General features: G+C 41.4%; 1 protein-coding gene across 4 annotated transcripts in view; it reads left to right on the forward strand.

Annotated features, from left to right (window-relative positions):
• Positions 1-23,130, forward strand: part of LOC148823015 (neurocalcin-delta) — a 95,401-nt gene that overhangs the window by 21,371 nt on the left and 50,900 nt on the right. For 2 of the 4 annotated variants that reach the window (XM_088928559.1, XM_088928558.1), the window contains exon 3: positions 21,886-21,958. The exons of the other annotated variants lie outside the window; for them this stretch is intronic. The gene's annotated coding sequence lies outside the window, so the exon portion shown is untranslated. The remainder of the gene's footprint in view (positions 1-21,885; positions 21,959-23,130) is intronic. 4 annotated transcript variants of the gene reach the window in all.

Raw genomic sequence — 23,130 nt, forward strand, 5'->3', positions numbered from 1 at the left:
GCGGTTGTAAATCTGTATTTTTTGCTCCTAGAGAGGTGTAAGTAATAAACATCCTAAAAGTATGTTGGATTTTATGGTGGATTTGTTTTAATGTAAAAATAAGGGCCTCACTGTTTATGAACACTCCTCTTCTTGTTACATGTAAGTATACAGTCTGTTAGGCGTGAGGAAGATTACTTTGAAACAGTTAGAAGCTTAAGCATGCAGCAATGCCAGCAGCTATTTCTCTTAACCTGATAGCACATTGTTACACCGAATCTCTACGGGACGCTCATTTCTCAAATACGAATCACTTGCTAGGACAAAAGATTAATTTACATCAATATTAACAACTGAAGTCTCATCTTTCATGTATCATAAGCCTGTATCCTGAGCCACAGGACAGCAGTTGTCTCTATCCTTATTGGAAAGGTATTTAAGAACGTGTTTGATAAATGATCTATTCTTAACTTAATTATGCAGTGTATCTTTTTTGGCCTTGAGGGATTGTATCTCATGCACTGGAAGGAAAAGGGAAGAGAAGATATTTAAAACATGCTGCCTGGCCACACTGACAAGTTCTAAGATCTTAGGACTTGTTATGTTCTGGATTCTACAAACAGCTGTTTGTGTGGAGAGATATCTCTGAGGTCAGATTTTGCAGAACCTAGTCCAGCAGTGCTGGTGTAATTATTTCCAACAGCTAGACTGGGTATGCAAGCAATGTTTCTCTGGAGATTCTTTCCTTACTGTTGTCTTGTTGTGCTTAGGTCAAGGCATGACCAGGAGCACAGGCCTTTGCTAGCTTGCTGTCAGAGCCCCGGGCCTCCTAAACCACCTCAGCTCAAACCAAAAGCAAGGTGATCAGGACGAAATATGTCTGTTATTTAGAAATAGGAAGGCCATAGCGTGGTGATGTAGGGAGTCAGGTGACATTTTCCAATGAATCGGTTTATTTCTTAATAACAAAATCCACTTTTCCTTAAACTTCTTTTAAGACAATTACAAGTATAAATTGATGCTTAAATGAGCATTAATCTAAATGCCCACCACGAAGAAAGTATGAGGTTTGTTTTAGTTTCTTGCCAAACTTGTGATTTTTTTTTTTAAATGTTGCTTGGGTGACCCTGGTAATTCTGCATCTTTGCTTGTTCTGACTTTGTTGTGGGTTTGTAACAAAACCTTATAAGAAATACCATATTTGCAGATTTAAAAGAAATCAGTATTTGCGTTTGCTGTATGTAGGGCTTTTCATGCCCAAACACCAATGTTCTTTCATGCACTGCCATTATGAATGGTCAGATAGTCAGGACCTAATGCCTCCTCTGAAGGAACACCAATCTAGGTCAATGTTTAGGAAATTCTGGTCCAGAAAGAAGAGCACCACATACTGGTCTGCTATTGTCGCATACAGCAACAACTTGATTTTCCATGTAGGTCTCCCATCCCAGTAGTGACCAGGCCCAGGCTGGCTCAGCTTCTGAGCTATAGCTAGTTATTAAATAGGTCTAATCCTCTTCACCAGTTATGTGAAGCATGCTTGTGAACTGTGCATTGGGAGCTTTTTAAGGCAAAATTTCTGATGATGCAAACTAGGCTACTTCAAATATTAGCACTTCTTTGTTTTCCATTGATGTGATAATTTGCACAAACGGGCTAGCCGGGCCAAGTGACCTCTTCTGTTTGGTAACTTTTCAAAAGTTCAGGGAAAAGGGGACATTCCCAGCAAAATGGGGTTTCATGTCTAAACACCATAAGGTACCAAATCCATTTTTATGCTCCAAGAAAAACGTTTTCATGCAATGGAAAACAGGCATGTAATCCAAACCCAATGTTACCATTGCAGCAATTCTCAAGTGATTTTGTTTGAGTTGCTTAATAACATCACAACTTATAATGCATATTAAAATTATTCCTAAGCGCATGAGAACAAGACTTTTAAAGAAACATTAGCAGCACCCCTAGGGAGCCAGGAGAGACGTTAGTGCTGACGGTTGTATTTAATAGAAATCTGTAACAGGGTTGTCATGCAGTTCCTTCGCTCAGTTCTTAAACTAAACGGCATTGAGATAAACACTAAGCACTTATGGTTAAGTGGTCTGGTAGCATGGGAGAAAGTCACTTGCCAATCATTTTAGCATCATTTTGAGACACTCTTAAAGTATACCCCCTATGCTGTACGCACTTGCTAGTATTACATCAACAAAACCATTATTTCACAAGAACGTTTGCACTCTAAATGCCAGGTCTTGTGTGCAACCAGAAGAAAAAAAAGGTTGAGGTGACCTTTAGGCAGAAGCGTCCAAGTGTGTGGGACTTTTTCAGCTCAGTTTTTGGCCTGGGTCTATTTTTGCTCTTGAAGCATGAAGCGCAGTCTTGCGGATTTGCATTGCCAGTCCTGCTGAAAAGATTAATTTCAGCGCATGCAAAGCTTTTGAAAGCGTTTCCTTTGCTGATGGACATTCCTAATAAGCTACAGTGCCCTTAGAACCCTATGGCAGGCTCCACAAGTTTTGTATGGCATATGGTTGTTTATTTTTTGTTTAATTATCTGCAGAGTTGTAAACAGTATAAATTCACCATCTGCTGCCAGTTATCAGGATGCTCTTTCAACAGTGGACTCTAACTCACGGTGCGGGTAGTAATTCACTTTTCTGACATGCAGAAGAAATGCATTGGCCGCATTTGTAGTGTCGCATCATTTAACTTCAGCGCTTAGTACTTAGACTGTTCTTGTTATTGAACAAAAAAAACTGTTTTTCTTCTTGCCTTTTACCTAATTGTGGTGCCTTTTAACAGCGAACTGCTGCAGGAATAGACTTAATTTTTTTGGTCTTCTGGCTTTGTGCAAGCGGCTCAGCTTTTATCTCTGTGGGGCGATGCACAGAGAGAGGGGAGTTTATTTGCCATATGTACAGTACATGTACATTAGGGATTCGTATTTGCACTGTTTTTTTTAAGTGTACAGTACAATTGACGACACACAGTTTGCATAGTACATTACAAAGCAACATATAATGTCAGTACATACTGTAGCTCACTGTGTGTGTAATGTTTGCTTTTAGGAAGCACTTGTCTTAATCATCACGCAGGATCAGGTGCTGATAAAGGGCTGAAATTTCAAGGTGTGACCGATGCGTAAAGATACTCGCAGTTGTTTCAGCTGATCTTAAAATCTCAATCTTTAACGATTCCGTCTGCAGCGACTCGGCCATTCTGCCACCTGTTTTGTCTGGCACTTCCACACTGAGGAAGGCTCCCACACAGACACATGCCACAGACCCGTCTAAAACGGGAAGCCTTGTGGGCGCCGTGACACTTCCAACGAACGAGCAGAGACGCCACTGAGCTCTTCGAAGTCTGAACCCCTAAAACAATTAGAAGGATCAGAACTGGCTACAGATGCACACACTGCGGATAAAATCAAGACATGGTAAACTTGTTAGCTGGGACTGTTTCTGCATTGGTTAGGGGTTGATTTTCTTCAAAATGCATTACAGCTCTTGTTTATAACCTTCGGGAATTGTACTGATGAAAGGGGACTTTCAGGGCCCAGAGAGGAAGAGTTGCTCTTCCACAGCTTACATTGATATGCCGATTCCATCATTGCTATAGATTGTATAGTTGCATCTAAACATTGAAGAGTAGACTGTATTGTGTCTTTTCCTTCAGGATGTAAACTTGTGAACTCATTCTTCGGGTCTATAAGCAGGCCTTTGGCATCATGCACAGTGCCATCTTAGCAGAAAAACGCATTCAAGGAATGAACAAATCCCATGACGCCCCAGTATTATTAACGCTTGGCACTCCAGCCATGGATACGGCAGTTTGCCAGTCAGAAAGCACTGAAAGTATCACCAGAAGAAGATCCTTCTCCCCCCTTCTAATGCCAACATTCACAAGAGTGTGTCAGAGATTATCGGAGGTTCATATATTTTTAGCCGGCATCTTTAAAATAACATTTTAAATAGTGATTCCTTTTGTTTGCTGTTTTGTTTTCATCCCATCCCCGTGCAGTGCATTAGCATGCAATGGCAGTTTCCTGGAATGTACCGTATACTAAAATTATTGATCTTTAATATTAAAATATTATAAAATTAACTTTTCTTTTTACAGTGTATTGGGAATGTTACACATTCACCCAGCTGCATTCCCGAAGTGTATCTTTTGTCCAGTATGCTGCAATAGCGGATGCACCAGATCTTCACTGGTCAGGGTGTATTTTTTTTTTGTATGGCCCTCCATACCTGCTGGCATCGTGTAGATAGTTCATTTTATATATACACAATGTGGCAGAAATGTAAGATGAAGGCAAATGTTTATTCTGCTCTTTTGGTTATGTTGTTTGTAAACCCTTTCATCGCTAAATAAAAAGTTTTAAAAAAATAGGTTGATGTAGTATCATCAGTCCACTGTCATGCTAGCTTTTCTTTATGATTAAGTACAGGGATTTTAACATTTCTTATATAACATCGCCTGTTGCCACCTCATGGCACTCCCCCCCCTTCCTTGTACTGTAACAGTCTTACACTCTTTATTTTTCATTTATTTGGCTGTCAGTTACTGTAGGTCCGAGGCGATTTATGTTTGTACAGCTGGGTTTTGAACTGGAGCAATCTGGGTGAGATAGCTTGCACTGCCCCTTGAACTGAATATACATATTCTGTATCATTTCTGGGGCCAATAAGAAGACCACTGAAATTCCCACTGGCTTGTCCTGATCAATATCTTCTAGAAATACCCAGCTCTGTTAGAGTCAAGGTGGTGGGGTTGACTAATAATTAGTAATGTTAGTTTTAGGGCAGCTTTCACTCTAATTGTAGCTGGAATCTGTGGTTCTTGGTTGTATGCTTTGGGAAGGGAGGGAGTGGAGACTGAACTTGCTTACTCTATAACCAGCTCTGCACTCCAAAATCTCCTTTTGTACAGTGTCCCTGCCAGACTGTCATCCGCCCTCAGAGTGATCTTTTCTGGCAGCTGTGTAAGACGTAAACCCTTCCAGTTGGCTTTGTGACGGATTAGTCAGATTTCTCTTTTCTTTTTTGCCCAACGTTTCTTCATCATTAACTTAAATTTAGAATCATTTCACGTATTGACAGAGATTTCTGTTCCGCTGTCTGATGTTGGTTCAATGTTATGTCTGGATGAATTGCATCAATAGTTGTTTTTTTTTTGTCTTTTTCCACTTTATCCTACTATTTTTCTTGGGGATAGCTGCAGTGTTCATGAAAGTTAGTTTGAAAAAATAATCAATTTTTACGAGTTACTTGTGTAGGAGGTTACTTTTCAGAATTATCCTGCAGTATGGGAAAACCATTTTTTTTAAAAGTCCCCAGTTTTTGAAGATCTATGTACTGCCTGCAGATGTAGAACAATACATTGACTCTTGAAATCAACTTAACCCCCAACTTATTTTAAAAAGCAGGCCCTTACTTTTTTAAAAGTAACTTTCCCCAACACTGAATATCTGTCAGGAAGCAGAGGTGTGTGAACAGAAAAAAACTAAACCACAAAAACACATTTCAATTATTGCAATACAGAATAACATGTTTTATGGCTTCCAAATAACTGGCTTTGCCTACAGTGCAGAATGAACTCCGCGGTCTGGAGATCCCTGGAGTCAAGGCTGTCCTCCTGCCTGAATTAGGGTCAGAAGCCTCACTGGGATTTAGGAGTTGACTTGAGTGGGCAGTGGAGTTTATCAGGCAGGAAGTACCTGTCTGTACAAGACAGTTATTCAGGATTTAATGGTTTTGTCCCTGGTGTAAAACGAAACCGTGCCCTAATATGGTCAGATCCAGAACAAGTTTGTTGCCTTCACTTCTCATAAATCGGAGTGCTGAAGTGAGTAAAGGAGTCAAGCCATTTAGATGGCATGAATAAAATCTCTGCATCGACACTCTGGGGCATGCTGGGACAGCTTGAGACTGGCAAATGTTTGTGTTCACTTGGTAAAAGGTACGTCTGTGCGTCGCAGGCATTGCACGCGGCACACAGTAGTTGTACATCCACTTAGTCTTTTTGTGTAATTCACGCTCCAATGTCATGAGCTTAAACGTTGTGATTAAAGATGTCACACGAGATGGAGCAAGTAACACAACACTTGCTCTGAAGGTTGCAAAATATTTATAAATAACAAGTTTGTTTCAGCTGGACAGCTAACTTCTGATTTGAATAAAATATTTTTTTTTACCTTAAGAACTAGGCTTTCTTGACATCTTCCTTGTCTACTGTTTGCTTTGTAGGCTGTGCCTTGACTCTAGTCTTGTTAGTAGGGCACATTGAACCCAATTTGCTTAATGTGCTTAGACATGTTACACAATAATTTACTGAGTGAATTCTTTAAACTGCTAAGGAGCTCTGGTAGCTCACTGATATTTTCACTGTGATACCCTAAAAGAGAATCCGGTTCAGAATTTCTCTGTATAAAAAAGCAGTGCGCTTTCTTTCAGTGAGGATGCGTCTATTTTTAGACCTGAAATATTTAAAACTTTTCCAGATCTTTCTTGGCCAACCACAGACTAAAAATACAGCCCCTGGGCTGTGTGGAGGGGTTGTGACCCAGAGGGCTGTTGGCCTTCCCCCTCCCTCTGTGCCTTGGCACCCCCCTTCCTGAGAAATTCACCGCTGCAGCAGAATTCGATCAGAACTCCGATTTAATCTGCTGCCTTGATCTCTTCGCTTTTGGCTGCCGACTGCCTTGGCAGACGCCGGAAGCAGGGCCTGAAATTAAAAATCAGTACAGTGGAGAAACGAGGAAATATATTTTTTTTTAAAAAAAAAAAACCTTGGCACATCAAACTGGAGCAGAAGGAAAAACCCAAAGCTGGACACCTGCTGCAGTTCTTATTTGGCCGACACTTTCAGCCAAAGCGGCCTGCCCAGCTGTTTGAATGGATATAAGTGTGTTTTGTTTTGTTTCTACCGTAGCAAAACACCAAGTGAAACCAGACAGTCTCAAGCAGGTACAACAGCAGTGGCTCCAGCCCTGGGTTTGAACCCGCGTCCTTCCCATTGTACATTCCCAGGCCCTTGGCGGTCTTGCCCGCCACCCTCTAGTGGAGCCCCGGAGAGCCCAGCGGTCCGTTAAAGGTAACGGCACACCTTGACCTCACGCAGGAGAGGCGGCGACGCCAGCCTAATTGTGCAGTGCTCCACGGAGCCACTTCATATGCATAAAGACAGGGAGGATGAAAGCCCTGCTCTGGGGGGGGGGGGGGGAGATGAGTGGGCTGGAATCGTGACAGCCAGTACAGAGCAAATAAAAAAAAAAAAGACAAGACAAATGTAGGAGTGCTTGCAGAATCCTGTACATTGGCAGCCCACGCCACACTGAGCAGAACGCCTGCGTGACAACAGCTGAACCCCGGGGAGACGCTGCTGCCTTTTCAGCTTCCTGCATTCCCCCAATATCGCTCGAGCCGCTCTCTCCCCTCCCGAGGCAGCCCGAACTCGGGTGCCGCGCAAAGACCTGACCTAAGAGGCGTTTTGAGGGGTGGGTCGCAAAAGTGTGCGGACAGGCAAGGAGCAGCAGACCTGATTACCGGTATGCCTTTCTTCCTCCAGTGTCTGATCCTTCAGGCTGTCGGAGGCCACATTTATACCGAAACTGAAAAATTTCAAATAGTTTGAAATCGAAACTGTTCTAATCTGCCAGGTGTTTTATGCATCAGAAGATGATGAAGAACATCTCCTCCTCCCCCCAAAATTCCTCTGAAATCCTTTTATCACCCCTGGCTATGAGATATAAAATGCTGTCGCTGTGAAAAACGCAGTTTGAGAAGGGCATGTTTAAGAGCTCTTTGTTCCTCCTAAACACTATGGGTGTTAAAGGTCGATTGGTTGCGTAGGTTGATGGGAAAAAATATTTTCATTCAAATCCTTCTCAATGTGACTTGCTGAAAGAGTATATTGAAGCGCTCCTTTGTTCAAAGTCAGGGTTATAGTCTTGGAAACCCACGTTTTTTTTTCTAAAACAATTCACTACAGCCTTATGTAACTTAACTAATGAGGTTCCTTCTTAAAATTTTGAAAACCTTTCAGTATCCTCTTTTAGAGGCGGATACAGTCTTTCCTGCAGACATTTTCTTTTTTAAATTGACACAAAGGTGGATTCAAGTTTAAAAAAAAACAAACTAACATTTACAGCTGCTTTCTGACCATAACAGATTTTTAAGATCAACTACATCATTGGCATTTGTTCTGGAAGCATCTTGTATTTATAATGAGTGAGGCACCACATCGGATAACGGAGGCTGTTAAATCCCTTCTCCTTTTCGGAAACGGATGGGGCCATATTAAGAAATAACAGTCAAGGTTTTGCCAGTTGTTTGGAAGCTATCCCTTCTCAAGAAAATGTCAGAAAATCTGTGTGTGTCCTGACAGGATTTGCGCCACACGACTTGTCTGAAGCTGTCAATGACTCCGGTTGCATAGCGCCGGCAGTAATTATCGATTAAAAAAAGGTTCAGGAAAACGGGGGGAGAAATGAGACTTCTAATGGGCTATGCCGACAGGCTGTGTGTTCTGGTATAGCAGTTAGCGCTGGTAGGGCTAACAAGATGCGATTGAAGCTTCAGGGATAGCTTGAACTCGTGTCAGCTCCTTGTTATTGTCATTAGATACAACAAGATCCCTCTTGCACATTGGTTCCTAGACCATGGCCATGAGAGAAGACTGATTTTGTTGATTTTATATTTTGTGATAACACCCATTGCCCAAGTCTGACTACCACAAAGCTGAATGTACTTTTGAAATATTGTCAAATTTAGGCTGTAGTATAAAGTTATTTTATGCTAATGAGAGCTGATTATATCTACCTGTCATACGTTTGTTTCTGGAAAAGTACTACTGGAAAATATATATATATTTTACCCTTAGATTTACACAACTTCACTCTGCAGACTTCAGCTGAAATAATCTGTTTATCATAATTGACTAAATTGTGAAGTGTGTGAAATGTACTATTGCAATGTGGAAATTGAGGGATAAATGGTTTTATGCATGCTTTGTGAAATGCCATATTGAGTGTTAATTAAGAATGCAGAGAAAATGCCATTCTCGAAATGTCACTCTCTGGGTCACTCTTGATAATGTCACTGCACTCAGAAGGCTGTGGTGGGGGTCTTTCATTCAGAACTTTTTCTTTTAACAAACTCTGAAATTGAAAGCGCCGCAGAAGATTGGTTTTGGCGAATTCTTATATTATTGTGCTTGAAAAAGCTAAAAATAAAACCTAATTCAATTCATACGTTAATTACCAGTCCAGCAGTAGAGATGCATCCTGTGGCACTGTGCAGCAGTAACATGGCTTAGATTCCACTGATACGTTGTCAGGTCTCTGTACACCTGACGAAAAGAAGAATCCTCAGGATTCAGCTCAGGATGTCTTACTGTACATTTCTGTCAATTCCACCACAACTGCCTCCTAATAAATAGCAAACTCATTTTCCATTTTCCGCACATTTTATTTTTGCAACTATAAAAAACTCGTCTTTTTTGTGATGTGATGGGGTAATAATGAATTCCTTACACTTATATGTAATAATGAAGAGGTTTCAAGATAACGCGTTCTCTTCCTTTGGCAATTTGGCAAAGGAAAGTGTGGTGTGCCAGTTGTAGCATGAGCCTGAGGGAAGAAGTCTTTCTGGAGTTTGTTTTTTTTTTCCATTTGGGGGGACTTGGGATTTCAGTTTTTCCAGTTGGGACCTATATTTTGTCTCTGCATCAGTGTAGCATTATTTAAACATGGCTTTAAAAGGAATTTCTGAAAGTCCCGCTGGCATTCTGATACAGTGTTTATCTACAATTTTAATCTGCCAACCTGTTTATATCAATAAAGCGTTAAGGATTCAGTCCTCAAACTGTTCCTGTTGATATAAAGGCAGATAATGCAAAGCAGGGGCTGCATAGGCACCTCCAGTGAATAGCGTTGGCTTTTTTCTCCCTTCATTTGGTCAAATGCAGACAACTCCTTTTGCGTTTTGCAAAGGAAAGACTTTTTCCATGCATGCAAAACTGTGGTCAAGGGAAAGAATCCGAAAATGCTTTTCATGATGGATGATTTTTGCTGAGGTTTGTGGTACAAGCCTGCTCATTTTAAAGCAATTCTTTTTAATTATGGATGCGCTTAATTAATCTCGGAGGCAATTAGCCACTGAGAAGAGCCATCAACATACTGTACAGCCAGGGAATAATTGCACCAAGCAGGGCATAGCCTGCTCACGGAAGGCTTTACATATTCACAGCTGGTAAAATATGTCTTTTAACCCTGCAAATGTCAACAAGCCAAAAAAGAAAAAGCGAAGAGTGAACACTGATTATCCACATCTAGAATTCGGAGATGGGTTTTAAAAAGCCCAGGTATGATTTGTTATTTGGGGCCGCTGACATCCTTGTTCACACGCAGGATGACTCATGGCTAAGCTCATTGCGATACAAGAATACATCATATGGTGCTGAACATTTTGGTTTAGCCTACATAACCCAGTTCATTACTCACAAGAGAAGCCGGTCTCGACAGTTCCTTCTTCAAAGCATAGGCGCGGAAACTCAGCTTGTGTCTGTGGAATAAAGCAAAGGAATACCCCTTTTCCTGTTTATTTAGGCATAACCACAGTTTAAAAATACATCACCAATGGCAGAATTTCTATTAGGTGATCTCTCTTAGTTATGGGAAACTAACTAATATGGGAAAAAGCAGTGCACATCATTGTCAGTGAAGGGAACTAGCAGATTTGGCTTCAAAGAAAGCTGTGGTTTGTAATAACCCCCCTAAGGCAACATGGGCAGTGATATCCTTTTGTACCATAGGGACAGCAAAGAGGAAAGACATCTCCTTTTAAGGAAGAATCAACATTGTACTTTCTGTACATCTCCACTCAGAATCTTTGGTTTGTTATATTGTTCCGAGAGTCTTTGGTTTGATGGATTGTTTCTTGTTTAGAGGAGGATTCTTTATGATCAATATTACACATGAATCTTCATACTAAATAACTAAATAATTATAATTGTTACCTGGGCACTTATGGTACAGTCACTTGCCTATGAATATTGCTTGTTTGGATAAAGCCTGTGTTTCATTCATTTTCATTAGCACTTCAGTGATTTAAACAAAGCTCAATATGCCTTTGTAAAAGAAAAAAAACTCTCACTCGATTTCTTATTCTTTCTTAAAGCCCCTCATTTGGCAAATTTAAATGTTGATCTCCAGTTGCTCATCTGAAAAGTTCAGGAGGAGATCAGTAAAAATTGTAGCAGATCAGTAGATCACTCATGCCTGTTTTCAGTACTGTGGTTCTACAGTGATCTTTTTAGAAAATGGTGGATTTTCCCACCAATTCTAGAGAAAGAGAATGGGGTTAGAGAAGAATGGAGTATTTTATTAGGTACAGTATGTGGTGCTGTGTCATGCTTCCAGGATTATGTGCAGGTAATTCTTTGTCTACTGCCTTGCAGTAAGCTCGTATGTCCTGCAGCCTCCATAACATGGTACCACAGGGTGTTATGTCACACTGTAACATGGCTTTCTGCAGTATCTTCTAAATGATTGAAATGTTCCCTTTATAACCACAGGTTGAGAAAAGAGTTAAGACTTTTTAGATGTTTTGAAATTTGGAGACAGTGCCATGTACGTCTAATTCACAAACAAACGTAGAGGGGGAGAGGAGTACAGCCCCACCCTGAAGGGCTGGATCCAGCCATAGATCTGAAGCTGCCTGTGAGGAGCGGCCTTTGACCTCTCTGCTGTGGGCTAATGTGAAGGCAGCAGGCAGGAGCCTGCGGGGAGCGAAAGAGATTAGACCACGCCTGCGATCAGCCCTGATGTGCGTCTCGGGACCGAGCCTGCAAAAACGTCTTCATCTGAAAAGATTCCTCGTGGGTTCCCCCCCCTGATGCAGTTTGACATCTGAAAACACCAGGCTCATGGCAGGGCGGCAGGTGTGAAGGGGCACGTCTGCCTTGATTTGCGCCCACAAATAGTTCCTAAAAGAGTGCCAGCAGCGCTATGGAATCTCTCTCGTCGGTAGATTCTTTTGCTGGGCCCTGTGAAAATAACGTGCTTTGCATGCCGGCGTCGCTGCCCTGCGGATTCTCAGCATATAAAAAAATACAGCCCTTGCGCATTTCCCTGCAGGTCTGTAATCCCTGACTTTTCAAGGCCTGTGTGGGCTGAAAATCTAGCACATGCCATTCAGGTTTTGTAAGAGCTACAGCTAAGATCTGCTGTAGGTTACGTATTTCTATCTGTAATCACGCAAGAGGGCTGACGTAGACCTTTTGTTTTTGGATCACTTTATCAGATTCTAAAAAATAAAAGGCTAAGGGATATTTTTTTCTTGACCATATAACTATTTAGCTCCCAGTTCCTGTTCCTAGTTACAGTGCTGCTGAGTCATACGTTTCTGCTATTTATTGTCCAGCTTGTCTGTATTGTCTCACCTGTATCTAGAGTTTCAACGTATGGCTTGCAACTGCAATGGCTTGGTACTGGATTTGAAAAACACGCAGCAGTAATACCTGCTGATCAGAGTGTTGATAAAAGGGATCATAAGCTTGGCCTGCTTGCTCTTGACAGATCATCAGCATAGGCCTGGAGTCAGCAAGTAGCCCAGAAGTGCTTGGATGAGCAATTCCTTTTAAAAATATAGCCGCTAACGTTAAGTGGCAGAACTGTGCCGAAGGATCCTGTTTCCACTGATGAATAACATTTTTTGGGAGGTTTCTGAAACGACCACAGTAGAGTTGATCTGGATCAGTGTCTCCAGTGAAAATAAGACATGAGTGGAAACTGAGCTTATGAATGGACACCTCAATGCAAAATGTATGGAACTAGAAATGGCACATTCACTTAGTGGAGATGTTAACTACCAAGCTAAAGGCCACAGCATGCAGCAGGGTGTTTAGTTTCTACAAGTATGTGTCAGTGTATATAAAAATATTATTTGTACTACAATATAAAACACAATATAAAAAGTGTTATCTTTTGTAAACAGTGTGCAAGCAAAACATGAAAAAGCTCACTATACCTATCTCTGTAGTGCATAAGACTTTGACTTTCACAAAAATTACATTAAAAGCCAGTTCTTTCACTCTGTGTTTCAGAGAACGAATGATCTGTGTTAGGTTCTGACCTTCTTGTCACACATTCTGTCTGGAGCAAACTGCCCAGTCCAGTCTTGGTGCCTATTAAGAAGCAGCTGATGAGATTTGAGAATCAATCAGCTCCTATCAATCCAATGTGGAAGCTGAGCCAAATGGCCTGCTCTTTTTTGTAATGTTTGGCATGTTTAGAAGCTCGGTGTGTTCAGCACTCTCGAACGTAGGTAATGCAGATGTGATCCCTTTAAAAAATTAATTCTCTAAATCAGGTTAAATCTTCCTGGTTTGATGAGAACCTAGGTAAGTGTGGAGCCCTAACATTTCTCATCAATCCGGCTATTGAGAGAGACCAATTTGCTCTGATGAAGAAGCAGTGTCCGAAGTCCTATTGCTGAAGGCAGCAATGCTACGGTCTTCTCCGTGAATTCTTTCTTCTTTGTTTCCTGAACTGCTTGACTTAACAAATATACTGTACTCTGATTGCTCATAATTACTGTATTTTTGTGGGTAATTACAGAGTCTTATGAAGCCTGCAAGATCTGGCCCTGGATTTGAATACCCTTGGGTCGTGTCTCCTGCTCTGGGATTCACAGGTGGTGCTGTTGCATCTCTGTGTTTGGTGCTCAGTGTGATGTTTGTAATCTGTCGGGATTCCATCTTTCAGAACTGTACTTCCGAATGTGCAACCTTGGAACACTGCCACATAGAACAGAAAAGAGAACTGGAATGAGATTGAAAGAGTCATTTTTTGCCATTTCTTTTTTCTTTTTTTGAAAGGATGCTCACATTCATTTTTAGAAGTCTTCAGAGTTGTGAATGGATAGGAATAATCTCTCTATGAGATTTAATGTTTTAGAGATGCAATATGATTATAATTTTAAATGCAATTTTATTCATATTGTTTTGTATGCTTGCACAAGAAATGAGTTGGATATTTTATGTTTAATATTCTGAATCCCTCTTGATGAGAGATACGACTGTCCAATTTGAACTTTAGAAATAAATTGCAGCCCATACAAAGATTTTTTCCCATTTCCGAGAGGCTTTTTTGTCATGTAAACAGGTTTTTCTCTTAATAAGCACAAGCACGGACCTGATTATATTTTTGTTACAGCAATGTATCTTATTGACTTCTCTGCCTTTTTATATTTTTTCTGGTGGTTCAGACATTGTTTTTAATTTATTAACCCTAGTTCTGAAGCATTTGGCAACATTTCTCCTTTTTGCCAGATGTCCAGCACCTGGTATGTACTTGTTTACAAGCCAGAACAATTCAGGATTTTTTGTGGTTATTCCTAAATTCTGAGTATGATACTAGCATCTCCACTTGAGGCTGTTTGTCTTGTTGAATTTCTGTAGTGACAGAGCCTGCTGTGCCCACTTTCAGCAGCTCATCCTATGAGGGCAGTGTTGAAGCACAAGCTGGCTTGCCTATTTTTGCTGCAGGAGATCAGCGAGGAGGCTAAAAAGGTGGTAAATATAATGAGACTGTGCTAGATGCTGCTTGATGAAAAATGCTGCAAGTGGGATATTGATTGCGCACGGGTGGATCGTGGGATTTGAAAACATCAGAAATGTGCAACCTGGACCAGTTCACAAGAAAGGGGCTGATATTGGGTTACACTACTGCCATGTGAAATTCAGCAACAAGCATTGCTTGTAATGTCAAACCCACTCAGTTGTGAGGAACCCCTAAACTTGAGCACTCTCTTTCCAAAACAATTGTTGTCAGATTAACTAAAATCCTTTCATATGACTTAGCCCAAGGGTCTCAAACTCAAATGAATATGGGGGCCACGTTATATAAAATGTGCTAATTGGCGGGCCGCATTCATACACATACAAAATGCATCAAATATTTAAAAATTAAATGGAACTGAAATTTACTAACTAACTTTACTCAATGTACTCGACATCATGTGAGGTTATTTCTGAAGTTCTTCATTCTGGGTGCTTCATTGACAGCGTTTTGCAGAGACCAGAACGTCAACATTAGGCCTGATATCATGTGAATTAGCCAGTGGCAATGTTGCTCGTAAATGTTCATCGCCGAGTCTTGACCGTAAAACTGATTTGTTGATCTTCATTGACGAGAGAAACTGTTCACATACGTATGTACTGCCAAACACTGCTATGATTCTACCAGAAGCAGAGGCTAACCTCTGAAACTTTTTTTTCTTTCTGTCTACTTTCTTTATTGACAGCACTCTGTCAGCTGTCAGCTGTCAATCAGGCAAAAAAAAGACGTAAACACCGACTCCTCGTGTTAACGCACTAACGAGGGCTGTGAATAGGACACGCATGCATATAGGATAGTTACAAGACAAGGGACGAAACAGAAGTAAACAATTAACTACTGTTAACATTAGGTTTCATAGTCACTATTTACATAGGCAGGGTGACCTAGTGGTCACCCCACAGACCCTCAGACCATCTCCCGGCTACAGTTCCCAGCCTGCACCGCGGCGCATGCATTAGCAGGGTGCGCCTCCGCTTCGTCACCCGGCGCGGGCGCTTCAGTATTTCCATGGCGATCTATTGAAATGGAAAATGAATCTAAGAAAAAAAATCGACCAAATGACCAAAATGACCGAATTTTGTTGGTAACTTTTTGTTAGTCCAGGTGAGTCGTTGCGGGGCCACAGATAATCACCCCCGCATTAGACATAAAAAACCAAACCTGTGGAACCTTCAACTTCCATGACCCTACAGAGGTCAAAGCAGTTCAGAGTCGGTCCTTTAAACACAGGGCAAGGGGAGGGAACGTACCCTGGGTGGGATGGCAGTCCAGCATGTTCATGCAAGTTTAAAGGAACTATTCCTGGTGTCCTGCTGTGGTCCTTGAGAGTCACAGTAGTTCTTATAGATTACCCTAAAATCATCAGAACCTGGGACAAACGTGAGTTTTCATCAATTTAGATAATTTATTTGTTCAGTTAACTCAGGAACGACCAATTGTAGCTCTTGAGAGCTGCCAGGTGAATTAGTATTTGAATTTGAGATGATCTTGCTCAAGATGAAGTTGTTTTCATTGGCTGTCCCTGCAGTGTCTCATCTTTCTGCTTTGTTTATCTCCAGTACAGCTGGGGGAGGCGACATGGAGGACGTTAGCCTCCGATGCCAGACCTCTGTTAACATTTCACAAAGAAAAGAGGCTCTACTAAAACAAGGGTCTTGGCCAGTTCTCTCAGCTTCTTACATTGTCAGATCTTCAATTCCAGTCTCGGTTGCCAAACCCCTCTTAAGCATGACAGGCTGTTGTATTTTAATTAGTTGTCAGGGCAGTTGTCAGTGCTTATACCACTGGCCTCAGTCACAGCTTGCTGTGAAGACTTCCAGGATCAAGGAACCTAGTCGTGCACACTGAGGCGGTGCTGATGACAGAAGATTGCTTTTTGGTTTTACAAACGTAATCTAACACAAGCAGATTAAGCCATTCTTCTTTCTTCCATAACAGTTCCAGGCAAAGTAGGTACTGTATGTTCAGGTAATGGCAAAGTCAGTCATGCATTTTACATGTGTAGTTTACGTACTGCTTAAATCTTCCACTTCCTGTGGCTGTTTGCCTTGTGACCTACTGCTCGACTATGATTTGCAGACGTGGATTTTAAACTAAAACTGGTGATTCAGTTTCTCATTTACCTGCCTGATCTGGTATTATTGAAGGGCTGCTACACATCACCTGGGGATCTACTTCACTTCAGCGGTAATATGAAGTTAAGGACCCCTCATGTAACACACACTGGAATCCTTGGGAATGAATACACAGATTCAAGGAACTGCTGTAATTATTATTTAAATGACGTGCTAGATTGAAATCTTGTACTAGTAGCACAGATCAGGAGAACGGGAGAGACCATGGAAAAATACTGGAAGGGAGCTACTGCAGTGCACTGCATTCCTGCTCGGATGAGCACTCTTTTCTGTGTTGGTTCACTCGACAGACTCTTTGTCTTCAGGAGACCATAAATCTGTCACTAGTGCTGCTGCTAGTAGTCTGCCTTCTGCCGTGTGTTCAAATTTATGGTGTTTATCATGTTTTATAGTGGTTTGAATTTTTTTTTAATGGAGAATGGCAAAAAATAGCTATTGGACAGGCAAAGATCCCAATGAAGTGAGGAGTGAAAACGAAGGCAGTGAGTTCTAAGGAACTTGCACATTGCTTGCCTTTCATTTTATTTAAAAAGTTTGATGTTGTGTGCTGTTGTGTTTAGGTCATTCTATAGCTGAACAGGGGGGTCCTCATTTTATGGAAAATGTGATGTGTACCCAAATTAAATCAAGTCATGGCCACCTGAATACATATTTCGCCTGAAAACTGTAAATTGTCAAGGACCGAGTATACAGACTGACTAAGCTTTTTCCATGTTCTCTCCCGTTCTCCTGATCTGTGCTCCTAGTACAAGATTTCAATCTAGCACGTCATTAAAATAATAATTACAGCAGTTCCTTGAATCTGTATATTAATTCCCAAGGATTTCTGGCCAGCAGCCATATCACCCTACAACTCACAACTGGCAGCTCACTGAAGCTAAGCGGGTGTGAGCCTGGTCAGTACCTGGATGGGAGACCTCCTGGGAAAAACTAAGGTTGCTGCTGGAAGAGGTGTTAGTGGGGCCAGCAGGGGGCGCTCACCCTGTGGTCTATGTGGATCCTAATGCCCCAGTATAGTGACGGGGACACTATACTGTAAACAGGTGCCGTCCTTCGGATGAGACGTAAAACCGAGGTCCTGACTCTCTGTGGTCATTAAAAATCTCAGGGCGTTTCTCGAAAAGAGTAGGGGTGTAACACCGGAGTCCTGGCCAAATTTCCCATTGGCCCTTACCAATCATGGCCTCCTAATAATCCCCATCTATGAATTGGCTACATTACTCTGCTCTCCTCCCCACTGATAGCTTATAGCAGAACTGATAGTTCTGGCGCACTATGGCTGCCGTCGCATCATCCAGGTGGGGCTGCACACTGGTGGCGGTGGAGAGGAGTCCCCATTACCTGTAAAGCGCTTTGTCCAGAAAAGTGCTATAAGTGTAAGCAATTATTATTATAAGCTAAGGACTAAGGAAGCCACTGGAGTAGCATTTTTTACATTGTTTGCAGTACACATGTAACAGATATGGGGTTGAGGTGTGTCTGCCTACAATAGACATGTTTAGAAACACCTTGCATAAGTCCTAATCAAAAGTAATTTTGTTCCCTGAAGTGACAAGTAATACTTTTAGCTGATGAAGCTGGTGCTTAGTTGTATCCAAGGTAAACATTTTTGCGTGCAAGTCGTATTCGAATTGCTTTTCATCTTCTGTATTTGTTTTTTTTCCGTTAAATAGCATTGTGCTTAATAACTAAAATATTTCAAAATGCTCCTTCCTCTTTCACCAAACTGTTCAGCGGGCCTCAGCTGACATGGCTGCTTTCCCATTGTTTTCTGGAGATGCAACGCGCTGATAAAGTTCCAGGTTGTGCTCTTGAAAGAGCAGATCAAATATTATACCCTGCAGTGCCTTTACACGTCATGTATACTGTCAGTCAGCATTAGAATTGAGTTTCAGGCCATGAAGAGGCCTTGCTTTAAGGATGGATCAATGATACTGCAGAAGCAGACTAAGTAAAGCTTGGTCACATCTATTTTCCCCTGTCATTGGAATCATTTCTTTTGCGTCATAAGGCATCATAATCTCATACAAAAGTAACCTTTTCCTCTCTCCTCCGAGTCAGTTTTCAGTACCCGAACATGCTCAAAGAACCTGTAAAATGGAATAGAATTCTTTCTATATTGTAACTTTAATTTTGTGATTTTTATCCCTCCCCGGTGAGCTCATTGCCAGCGCCTACCGCTGCACGCTGTATTGTTGTGCATTTGATAAACTTTGATTGATTGATTTATGGCCACGCAACAATAGTGGGTGGAATTTGTGTTGAAAGTAAAAGAGGAAAAAAAAAGTGAAGGTGGCTTATTTTTGGAAAGGGATGCAGTATTGAAAGCAGCCCCTACCTACTGTATGTCAAAATGAAGGCAGGTCCACTCTGTTCTATAGGCTTTATTTAACACAGCCCTAGTCTTGAATGAGGAGAGCAGAGTAGAGGTATCCATCTTAAACTGTAGGGAGAAACTGTTGATGAGAGCTACGTTACGTAACGCAAAACCTGTTGGTGACTTTGGGACAGTTATGTGAGCTGAGATTGAATATTTTTTGTGTCTATAACGAGCTGGTTGCCCTGGCAATTGGAATTTTCCTTTTCAATTTATGGTGTCATATACTTCAGAAAGCGGATTCTGCTTTAACGACTACCTCTCGTGACATGGGCATGATCCAGTCAGCGTCTGCAGATGATGTATTTCGGCTTGAAGCCTGGGTTTTGAATGCCTTGAAATTCACGCTGATGTCTCGCGTAGGTTGTCATGGGGCTTGTTTGCAGCACTAGGATAAATCTGGGGATTTGATCATCCCTCGAAATAAAAATAGGCTTGAAAAATCTATGGAGCAATATTTTTCACTCGAAGCGTTAACCACGCTTATGATCTCACACGTTGTGTAGTCGTAACCTTTTTAATCACCTTAAAGTGATGATTCCCAGGCAGTTCCCAGAAGTTCTCTGCCCAGCAGATATTTTGGGGGAAATGACTAAATGAAAAAGCCCATAATTGTGCTCGCAAAGTTCAGCAAAACATACCTTCTTGAAAAGAAAAAAATATTTCCCCATTGTATTTGGGAAAAGTTTCTAAGTCGTTTCTGTGTAGGTGTGAAAAGTTGTAAATGTTTCCCACCACCTTTATTCTGCTACAAATGGAACAAGAGACAGAGTGAAGCTCAGATTGTTCTTGTCAGTATTTTTCAGATATACCTAGATTAAAGGATTTAGGTCTTTCACGGCCTGCTCCCTCTGCTGTCTGCTGTGCTTCAGCACTGTTCTTTTCTGTGTCTGTCATCTGTGCACAGTTAAGAGCTGTGCATCATTTTGAGGATGGTGTCTTTATAACGGGAGAGGGAGGCTTTGTGCAAGATGTATTTTAATTGTGGCATTGTGTATTGCAATCACAAGGAGGTACCAGCAGTGAACACAATAGGCAAGAAATAAAACAGTCTGAGATTTCCTTTAAATGCTGAAATATTATCATTCATCTGCAAAACAGAGTTAACAAGCAACCAGTATCTGTCCTTCATTGCTCTTTCAGCTACAAGTAGTCTGTGGATCTTTATGGATGCTCTTATCTGCAGTATTTTAACCAGCTGAACTTCTGTGATATTCTGTTTTTTTATATTAATTTAAATGATCTGTCTTCTGTCTCTTTAGCATACATTTTGTTCTGCAGTTTTTACTTTTTACATATTCTGTAATATTTATCTATACTGACTAATCCCTAATGGGGATTGTGGTGGATGCCAATGTAATCAATCCTTTTTTTTTCCCCATTTCCTGCAGTTCTTTGAGATCAACACTTATAAGCATTTATAATTCATTTAGAAAACTGAACGTAATAAAAACTAATGGGAGCTCTCATGGGGGAGAAAAGGGATGAAAAGGGGGCTAATTAAACACATTGTCAACATGACAGAAGCCAACCAAACTCACTGTTGAAGGTTGTGCTCTAAGAAAATGCTTTGTTGGCAACTGAGTAAAAAAAAAAAACTCTGGGATTCTGAGTAGCTTCACCTGGTCCTGTGAGCCCTGTGAACCAGACATCACTAGCTGATTGTGAGCGGGGTTCCCCAGGCAGAAGCATTCAACTGGCAGAGCACTGCCAATGGATGGGTGGGATAGAGGCATGAGAGGCTCAGAAGGGCTCTTGGGACTTTCTGGCACACTGTGACTTGCCGGCGACATCAGTGGGAGACACGCGGCTCCTCCGGTTGGCACTAATTCTCCTGTCAGGTGTTCTGAAGCCTGCAGCATGTCACATGACGAAGGGCTGCCCAGGTGGGCATCGGATAAGCATGTCTGTGTGTCTGCTCTCTCCTGAGAGGGAGTGAGAGTTTGTCACAGCCCAGCAGAAAGGGGGCTAAGAGGATTCCAGTAGCAGATGTTCACTTTATACATTACACGAATCGCCTGCCAAGCACTTCAACAGTGAAATAGTACATTAGTAGCTCAAAGCAAGCGAGGGTTTTGCAATAGACAGATTCTAGGCTGATGGCAGTGAGGAATGCCAATGTTTGTTACTTTAAAGCTGATATCTTTGTTAGTGATTCCGTTAGTAACTCTGTGTTGCTCAGTCATGTTGTATTAATTTGTCACGATGGTTCCTAAAACAAGCTGGTCTTTTACTTATTAAAGCATTGCCTCTCCTCTGGGAGAAACAGTGCGTAATGTAATCATCATGAAAAGGGATAGACGCACCATGTGTAGCGTGTAAAACACAAACAAGAGACTGATGCGAGAGATATCATCCTGATCTCAAACCTTCCTTTGTTTCAACACGTGAACTTGTTTGAACACCTTTACATGGATTCACTGAAGCACTACAACAAATGTACCGTGCACTACAATACATGCTATGAAATGACATTCAGACACATTACCATGTAACAGTTATTATATCTGTTGAATACTACCATTTGCTTCACCTGTGTCCTTCAGGATTTCTGCCATTCGTTTTCTCTGAAGTACCTAAATTGTGCTACATGTTCCTTTTCACCACAAAATGAGCAAGGTTCCTTAGCATATTGCCCTCAATTGTTAGCCTCGTAGACCTATTTCTTTCTTCATCTGTGCATACCAAATTAAGCGTGATTGCAAATGCACTGCTAGTAATTGCTAATTAATTAGCCAACTGTTACACTAAATACCTGCTAATTTTCTTTGCAGATTGCCAGGGCTGCACGGCTTGTAGTTCGCACCTCTCTGAGCTGTGGAACGAGAGGAGCCAGGCCTGCAGTCTGTGAGTAGCACTGCACTGCTTCCCTTCGCTTAGTGTGAAGCGCTTTCTAATTATGTGCTGTCGATGTCATGACGAGCTGTGATTTTCTGAAGGGAGATATCCCATGGTCTGTCTTCTTTTTGGAGCCGGATGGAATTTGTTACATAAGTAGCTGATTGACTGTTTTTGACCCCAAATGATTTGATATATCAAATTTAGTTCAGTCTGTGACATCACAGACGTTGCACCTCAGATGTCAAGATTTGACCAGCATTATTTTTAGAGCTTGTTTTATCAAAACATTTGGTGCCCATTATCGGAAAGCCCTTTTTTTATAAGCAACAGATTAAGAATTTTATCATTAAAACTATTTTGAACACTGTTTGATCAGTGAGACAGTGATAGGCATGCCTTTTCAGCATGAATTACACTTCGCTTTCTGCTGAAAGAGAAAGTAACACCTTATAGTTTCTGAACACCATTAGCCTTGTAACTTCAGTGACACAGAAATGTAAAATTCATCTTATAAGGCCCACCACAGTTTCCAAACACACTTAGCTGCCTCATGTTCCCGGGTAGCGTGAGGCATTTATGAATATTAACGGCTCTGTGTAGCCATCATTCATTTCAGTGAGTGCAGGCTGGCTCTGTATGTCCACAGACATTCTTCACACTGGAAGATGGATAGCTGAAGTTTTGAAGTATCCTTGCTGTGCATAGACATACATCATCTTGTGCTTATATTTACAGTAAGCTGGCATTTCAAGCGAATTGTACCTCGTACCTTAAAAAACGACCTTCTTCCACAGTCTCATTAATCAATAGTGACCTATTGCTTTTTCTCAAAGTTTTTTTCCTGGGCTCTTGCATTTGTGGCAAATAAGAAAGTGAAATTTGGAACTGCAATACACCGCGAACATTTGGGTGAGTAGAAATCACCAGTGTTTCACCTCTGTTCTGATGTTCATGAAGATTAAGAATGTAGTGTACATTAAGAGCTGTATTTCAGGGGAAGATAAATTCAGAGATATCAAGAGTCAGGATGGGCCTGTCTAAATGAGCTAGCCACTGTAACGTGAAGGTCTCATAATGTTAATAATAAACCTTATTTTATGTAGCGCCTTTAAAGGCTTCTCAAAGCACTTGGTTTTGACGGTAGTTCAGTGGTTAACATTGCTGCCTCACAATGGGCC

The sequence above is a fragment of the Atractosteus spatula genome, chromosome 12, assembly GCF_055471065.1.
Source record: "Atractosteus spatula isolate fAtrSpa1 chromosome 12, fAtrSpa1.hap1, whole genome shotgun sequence".
NCBI lineage: Eukaryota > Metazoa > Chordata > Actinopteri > Semionotiformes > Lepisosteidae > Atractosteus > Atractosteus spatula.